This window comes from Furipterus horrens, unplaced genomic scaffold, assembly GCF_987537825.1.
Source record: "Furipterus horrens unplaced genomic scaffold, mFurHor1.1.pri manual_scaffold_13, whole genome shotgun sequence".
NCBI classification, from domain to species: domain Eukaryota; kingdom Metazoa; phylum Chordata; class Mammalia; order Chiroptera; family Furipteridae; genus Furipterus; species Furipterus horrens.
The window spans coordinates 3,772,933-3,781,133 of record NW_028327183.1 but is presented as its reverse complement, the minus strand read 5'-3'; the positions used below and the strand labels follow the sequence as shown (position 1 = coordinate 3,781,133).

General features: G+C 55.3%; 1 long non-coding RNA gene across 2 annotated transcripts; it reads right to left on the bottom strand.

The window, feature by feature from the left end:
• Positions 1-6,008: 6,008 nt before the first annotated feature.
• On the bottom strand, positions 6,009-7,427 carry LOC149993941 (uncharacterized). 2 transcript variants are annotated; one of them, XR_016507693.1, is made up of 3 exons: positions 7,333-7,427; positions 6,980-7,092; positions 6,009-6,804 (listed from the first exon to the last, which is right to left on the bottom strand). It is a non-coding gene; the product is annotated as an uncharacterized LOC149993941 (long non-coding RNA). The 2 variants fall into 2 exon arrangements; XR_016507692.1 differs by lacking the exon at positions 7,333-7,427 and having other exon boundaries at positions 6,980-7,317.
• Between the last annotated feature and the right edge of the window lie 774 nt (positions 7,428-8,201).

The window sequence follows — 8,201 nt, the reverse complement described above, 5'->3', positions numbered from 1 at the left end:
CAGGTAGGAAGCCACCCTTTCATTCTAGCACCAGCGCAGAGGAGGGGGCAGGAGAGAGGGAGCAGTTGAAGACAGAACAGGAGTGCGGACCGGCCGAAGGGCAGAGGCTAACTGGGGTTTGGGGCGTGACGGGTCTGAGGCCTTGAGCGTCTCAGGGGAGAAGCCTGGGCTGAAGGTCAGGACTCGGGGGTCCCCCACAGTTGCAAACCTAGAACATCAGAGCTGAAAGGGCTATTAGAGATTGTCTTACCCATCCTCCCTGCTCGCCCCCAGTTTAAAGATGGAGAAACTGAGTCTGGGAAAGGAGAAGGAGTTGATCGAGATCACAACAGATCTCCAGAGTCCTTTCCAGAGCGATCACTCTCTTCCAATTGCTTCTGTTTAATCTCCAAATAAGAGACCTGAGCAAAGGCTGGGGAGAGACACCCCAAGTGGGGTACTGGTTCACAGCCGTGTTCCCCAAACTTCAGTTATTCTCAGACGGCCCTCATCAATGTCCCCAGGGTCAGCTGCTTCATGTTTTAATTCATACCATGTCTTTGCTTTAATAAATTCCCTTAAAGGAGAAAGCATATATCATTTTCATACATGGAAGTTGGCTTCCTTTTCCTATAAGAAGCAACCTTGAAAATTAACTCCATGAAAAGAAAGCCATTATAAAATTCTAGCCAGATACAGGGGCCTGTCTGAGGCCTACTCCTTCTTTGTTCAAGAGAGGCATTGTCAAATTTCAGAGATGTGTTAGAGACACATTAGCCCGACATTAAACCTTTTTGTTTGTCTTGATAGGATTGGAACATAATTAAAAAGGGAAACATGGCCTCACAATGTGATTCAAGGTTATTAAATAGCATGGCCCCGGGCCTCCTAGAACATGCCAAGCTTTGGGAATTACTGGGCGAGGAAAAGCCCCAAAGATGGGTGGTTGTATTGATTTATCAAAGTTTAAAAAATGAGCAAATACCAGGCTGCCATGTGTTTGCTGAATGACTTTATTAAAGATGCAATCGAACCGATTTCAAAGAATTCTTTGTGACGATGTTTTTGGTTTGCCTCTCAGTCAGCGGAAAATGACTTCCTGCCAAGCTCCTGCCTCCCGGGATGGCCATGGGCTGCGGTGGGCATTTCATACACCCAAGAGCTGCGCTTGTGCCAGTGAGCTGTCCCCAGGGATGGGGGATCATTCCTCCAGGCCACCCCACCGCAGGGAGGGGACAAGGGCACAGCCTCCTGCCGGGTCCCTGCTGGGGGGGCACAGTAGCCTGGCGCTCAGCCCAGCGTGGTTTGGGCCACACCAGGCACCTGTTGGCTCTCAGATGCACTTCTCACAGCTCCTGATTTTTTGTTTCTCATTCGTCTTAAGTGTGGGTTCCCCCAAAAGCAGAGCCAAGGGTAGGGTGGCCCCGGGCATGCGAGGACAGCTCCCCGGACTCCGGGATGGCATCCGCACCTGGGCTGCCAGCTGCTCACGCTTCCCCGAACACCCGAGGTACAAACGTGGAGAGATGCTGCAACCTCCCCGTAGTCAGAGTAGAACCGGCTGCCGCCCCCGGGCTGCGCTCAGCTGCGCCAGGGATGCCTCTCCAGGTTGGGGGGGAAGTGACGTGTTCTGCCTTCCCCCACGTGGCGTGAGGGAGGGCGGTGGGTGAAGAGGGCACAGCCTGGCCTTGAATGGCTTTCGCCTCTCTCCACCCAGCAACTATTCCCTTGTCTCCTGGGAGGGGGGCCAGGTGCGGAAATCCCCCTGTACCCTCCTCTCCCCATCACCCCAGCCCCACCGGCTGCTTCAAATGAACCTTGATTTTTTGCTTCCTTGGCTGGTCGTCTGGCTGAAAGGGCCTTGGAGGATCCCTGGCCTCTTCGCAGGTGCGGTTTGTGATTTGAGCGAGCTGGTCGCGGTGGGAGGAGGAAGAATTGAAGGGGGGTCACTGCAGGACCCTTCTCAGACCTGACGGCCCAGCAGCCTCATGGCTCGTGCCTCTGACCCTCCCCCAAGCCCTGGCCCAGGGAGGCCCCCACTTTGCCCCAGTGCAGGCCCAGGTGGAACAGCAGGAGGTCAGGGATGGGGGTGGGTGGCAGGTTCCCTCTGCAAGTCTCCCTGCCCCCGCCCCGCCCCAGCGTGTCTGAAAGGGAGGCAGAAATGTCCACTCTCGTGTAGCTCGGTGACTTTGCCCACCCAGTCAATCAACATGAAAGAATAAATTAAATTGACTGATCCTCATATATTCAATGATTGATGCTATCGGGCCAGGATTGGGCTATCGACAGTCTTCGAATCCTGTGGTCCTGGAAGCTGGGCCTCCCCGCTGTCCGCGATGGCTGGTCTCGGGTGGCCCTGAGCTTGTGCGGCAAGAAAGTGAGGTGGCAAATGGCTTTTCACGAGTGGAAGGCTGTGCTTGGCTCCTGGTTGGTGGACTTTTCAGTGGAGGCAGCTTCTTGCACAAAGACCTTGTGCTGTCCCACCCTGCCTTTGTCATCTCTAGGTCCCGGCGGATCAGAAGAGATGCTATGAAGATCTCAGACAGAAAGATTCTCTCATTAAATTTGGCACCACCTGCAATGATAGTATGTGTATAATGATACACATACTAGCTGCCATTGTGTGGAGCCTTTGTTTTACACCTTTTACTTGATTTTGTAGTCTCTGGAACCAATAAAGCCTGCTATTTTTATTTCTCTATTTTGTGACGAGGACGCAGAGGAACAGAGAGGTTAAGGAACTTGTCTGAGGTCACACAGCAAGGCCACGGCGGAGCTAGGACGCCAACCAGCGCTGTCAGACTGCACGTACTCAGTGAATCACCACTGACGATGACGCTAAAACCCATGTGCTCTGAATCTGTGTGTAATAGGAACACGCCTGGGATGATGTTCAGAGACTATCTCAGGCTTAAAATACGGCAGTGGTGGTCTCCTTTATTGCTAAGATGTCACCGTCTCTTTGCAGCTCTGAGGGTCTAGAGCCTCCAAACACCTGATTCCAGGTGAGACCCTCAGCTGGCGATACTGCAGCACTCACCACCCCCTGCCACAATGCCGCTTCTCCCTCTGTCTCTCTCTCTGTCCCTCTGTCTCTCTCCCTCTCACTGCAGCTGAGACTCTGGAACTTTCCATTTAACGCACTCTATCAGCTTTTTAAAGACCCATCTTCTATATTCACCCGAAAGGTACTTACCGAGCCCCGACCGCGTGCCTGTCACTGCGTTGGGAAAGCGGAAAGAAAGGCACGATCCCGCTCTCAGGAGGTCTGGTCTTGTTTCTGCTGAGCCGCAGAGGCAGCTGCAGGAAGTAAGGTCCTGAGACAGAGACTCGGGGCGCTGGGGCGGCAGAGAGGCAGCCCCTCGGCCGCGACTGGGGCGAGGCTTCATGCAGGAAGGGCCGTCTGCGCGGAGCCGCCAGGAGCACGTGGCAGCAGCCACCTGGGAGGGGCCTGCACTCGAGGACGGCCTGTTCCCTTGAAAGCATGGTCGGCTGCTTCTGGCAGTTTAGATGGGGCGACCCGTGGGAATGACAGCCGTGGGAGGCAGGACGGAGACACTAGGAAGGGAGACTGGAGCGTTGGGCAGGTCTGCCCGCCACCCAGAGGGGCTGGCGCTCCGTGGAGGGGTCATAAGCACCACCGACCACGAGAGGAAGCTCACGGCTGGTAGCTGAGAGTTCGGCCTCAAGCGCTAGGAATCGTTCAAGACTCAACTCTCTCACCTGAGAGCTGCGAGGCCTTGGGCTCAGGTGTGTCTTACCTTCCTAAGCCTCCAGGTCCTTGTACGCATGTGGGGGCGGGGGCAGTTTGCCAGGCCTGACCGGGAGAGGGGAGCCAGCGGCTTGATGGCAGAGCCAGGCACCTGGTACGTGCTAGGGGAACACCAGCTGCTTTTAGGGTCAGAGGTGTGCTTCAGAAAGCCCCTTCCAGGGGGACGGGTGTGAAGTGTAGGGATTAATGAGGACACTGGTAGGGTGACCAGGCAAGAGGTGACAGGAGCCCGAGCTAACACTGCGGGGGGCGGGGGGGCGTGGAGATACTGAGGAGGTCACATTGGCATTTGGCACTCAGAAGTGGATGGGGCACATGGAGGGGTCCAGAATGACGCCCTCATTCTGGCTTGGTGACCGGGTGGACAGGGTGGCAGGCCCAGGGACAGTCACTGCAAGGAAAGCCATAGGCCTGGGGAGGAGGGGAGGATGGCCGATGGGCCCGTCAGGGATGCTGCCCAGAGGTCCCTTGGACAGAAGGGTCTGGACCTCTAACAGCTTCCTCCTCCCGAAAAGATTGAAAACTCCTTATAGCCTGGGGCACAGTCTGCTCTCCAGAATATTCCCGAGTACCAGCTCAGGCCAGGGTCCAGACCACCCCGTCCATCTCTTAAGGAGGCCCCCACACAGACGGCCACCCCACCCCACCCCCACCCTGAGCTCTCTCTCCCCTGTGACCTTGTCTCTGGGGGTCACTTAAGCACTGCTGCTCTGTAGCTGACGTATACATGCCTTGCCTCAACCAGATCACACACTCATGCCTGTTGGGGGGCAGCCCTCCTCTGTCGCCCCTCCCCTCGCCTGGCATGCTGGGATCTGTCACGGATGAAGGAGTGGGTTCTGCTTCTAGAGAAAGCTCCGGGCTTTCTGCTTTATCCTCTGTGTCTACAAAAATGGCTCCCTTTCTCAAGCCACAGGGAAGGGGACATCGGGTGAGGGAGGGGAGCCACCAAAGGGACCCTGACGTGTCTGCTCTGCACGCACGGTGCCTGGCTGGACAACAGGGAGCATGGCTGTTTGGAGGCCCCCACCCCCCGCCCCCACCCCCACGGGCTTTCAGAAGCTTTGGCAATTGTAACTCAGCTTCAACTCCTGGTTTGTAAACACACAGTGGCAGAGTCCCGGGTTTGGAGGGGGACCCCCAAAGGAGCTGACGTTTTAAGGCTGTCACCCCCACACACACCAGCACCACCCCGACGTTCCCCACATCGTCTCTGACTTCCTCCCGGCCCCCCGCGTTCCCGCCTCAAGCATCTGAGCTGTGGTCTATAAGTAGACGGAATGAAATGCCAATTTTCTTTAAAGAGAACCCTGCTTCCGCCCAAGTTTGAACGTGGGGACGGTCCCATGAAGGACAGTACTCCGTACCTGCTCCCTGTGCTGGGCTGGGAGTGCTGACTGCCTGGAGCCTCCCAGTCCTAGAGTCCCTGCCTGCTGCCCGGGCTCACCACCCATTTCTCTCTTAACCTCTATTTATTTTCCTTCTACTTGCAGGAAGCCACAAATAACTTGTTTAAGAGTCACATGAAAAGCGGGTGCTAATAGGCTCTTTTCTGCTCCCCAGCAACTTCCATGTCAGCAAAGAAGCAGGTTTGGAGCAGGAGGGGTAAGAGAATGACCCACCCAGGTAGCCCGGGACAACTCCGTCCCTTTACTTTGGGGGGACGTGAAAGGGGAGATGCCCCAGACTCCCCATCAGCCCAGACTGTCTGTCCCTTCCTAACCAGGGGCTTTAATGTCCTTCATTAACCAAAGGGCTACTAGGTAATCCGAGAGCCTGCTTTCTTATCAGAGCTCCAACCTTTCCTTCTATAAAGTGATGAAGTAGATTGGGGGATTCCTATCAGAGGGGTCTGCAAGCCACACTGACAAGTGAGAGAGGGTCAGCGAGCTGCCGGGGGGAGCCCGCATAGCTGTGGCCTGTTTCAGAGGTGACTGTCATAGCGAAAGTCTCAGGCCACTAGCCAAGAGCCCCCTTGCACCCCACCTTTGCCTCCGGATGAAGGCTATATATGATTCTTTGTCTATAATGGAGCTTATCAACCTTGGCATTATCGTCATTTTGAGATGATTTTTAATTCTTTGTCTTAATTCCTTGTGCACTGTAGGGTTCTTAGTGTCTCCAGCCCCTACCCACAAGGTGACCAGTGGCGCCTCCCCCTTGTTGGACAACCAATCGGATCTTTAGGTCTTGCCCAAGGTCCCCTGCGGGGGGTGCAGGGGAGATGCAAAGTCATTCCCAACAGAGAGCCATGGGCTGCAACCTGACCCCGTTGGGCTGTATTTTTTATTGGCCTTTTGCACCAACTCAGGACTGTGTTTATTTATTCCTGTGGCACACAGCGGGAACGCAGCATTAATGACATCGGTAGGACACACAGTAGGTCTCTGGGTCAGATGGACGTTTTGGACTCTCCTACTAAGGCCATCCACTTATTAGCCAAAATGCATTCATCCCTGGTAGGTGCGGGCGTCTCTGTTCTGGGGACACGCTGGAGAACATGGCGGTCAAGGGCAGGGCCTTCTGGAACTGATTCTGGTGGGAGCAGGCTGGTCAGCAGAGACGTGCAGTACACAATGGACCAGTAAGCAAGGTCATTTCCAGTGTCGGCTGAAAACTGATATCGATTAGGTGTTTCATCACACAAAAAGGATTTATCCAGGGGAAAAAGGGGGTTGCCGCCCAGTGCGCGCAGCCATGGCAAGCCACACACACGCTCGCACACGCGGGCCTGCGTGCCAAGGTGGAGGGGGATTTGAGGGGAGAAGGAAGGAAAGGGAAAGAATTAGAATTGTAGAGCGTTTGCATCGGCCTAGCGTCCTGTCTGGAGGCTTCTGGCGATTTCGCAGCGTGTGAGAACTTCCATGAAATCCTCGCTCTGCCCGCAGGCCCTCTGACTGCCTGTTTGCTTCAAGTTCCAGTGAGTCTTGAGCATTGGCGATGGTCAGCCCCATGAAGAAGATACGTCAAGGGCCGGGGACAGAGAGTGATGAGGGTTGGGGCTTCTCAGGCTGGGGGGTAGGGGATTCCTCTCTTTCAAGCCGACGCCTGACCTGTTTCAGAGAAACCTAGGTTGGAAGGCCAAAGGACTTCGAGAAAGCACTCAGCTTGGCATTTCTGCCCGTCTCCTCGCACCTGGCACTTCGTAAGCGCTCCGTAAATATTTGTCAGTAGAGGGAGGTCCCTCTCCTCTCTACGCAACGGGGACAGGGCGCTGCCAATACTCACCGCCCTCTGAATTCCAGTGTCGGTCCTAGAGACGGCAGCCAGTGGGGGTGAGGGTACAAGGCCTGTGGGCAAAGTCTGAATCGACACCAGAATCATCCCGTCTCCACTGGGTTCTGTTTTGACAAAGAGAGTTTCTTTAAAATAGACGGGCTGACAATCTGCCCTGCAAATCAATCATTCAATCACACGTCAGTCATCCTCGTCATTTAAAACCTGAAACCACATCTATGCCTCCGGCCACTTCCCGGCCCAGGTGTGAACCCCAGGCCCGGCAGGGGGGACCCTTCGGGCTTCCCACCCAGCGATCATCTACCCAGCCGATCAAATGCGCGCGGAGGACCGGGTAACATTACCATTGTGCCTGGATAAGAAGGTCCCCGTTCCGGCCCCCACCCCGCAGCAGGGGCGGGGGCGGGCAGGAAAAAGAGCTTAATCATTAATAACACTAACTTGCATTTCTAGAGCCTTGAAAATGAGAATTTTGCCCTTTTTTCCCTGGGAGTAAATTGGGTCAGAGTGTTCCCAGAATTTACATTTCAATTAAAAATACAATAATAACACATTGTGCTAATAGTGAAGGATTCCGACTCCCGGGAAGACGACACCGCTCGCTACTTTGTTCATGAAAAGCCCCCTTCATTCCGACAGGCCACACATCAGCAGGCACAAATCTCCTGTCTTGTTCTGGGTCTGGCCGCTGCAGGCGGCAGGGAGGGGTGCGGCCGGGGTGGGGGGGGGGGGAGCAGGGCCGCAGCACCGCCCGGCTGGGGCTTCCAGGGGAGGCCGGGGAGGCCGCGCGCTGCCCGGGGCCAGGAGGGCACCTGCTCCAGTCCCCCCGGACCACCCTTCGAAATGACCCCGACGTGGCTTTTTAATGGAGCCTTTACAAAATTTTTTTTAAGGTGGGTTCTTTTTTGTTTTTGTTTTTTCTCTTTTGTTTTTTTGGTGCTGTTGTTTGTTTTGTGTTTTTTTTGCTTTTCTGCGCAGTTGCTGATGGCATCAGAAAGCTTGCCATAGACGAACCTGCCCCCCGCAAGGCCCCTGTGAGTGATTTAACTTAAGCATCAGCCCCCGCCCGCTCCCCCCGCCCCCCCCCCCCCCCCACTGGCTGCTCAGACCGGAATCTAAGGGAGACTTCAGCCCAGGACCTGCTACAGCTGCTTGTTAGAGGAAAACCGACCTGCGGGCCCTGGGGTGGACGGTGTAAAATAACCGCCGTCCG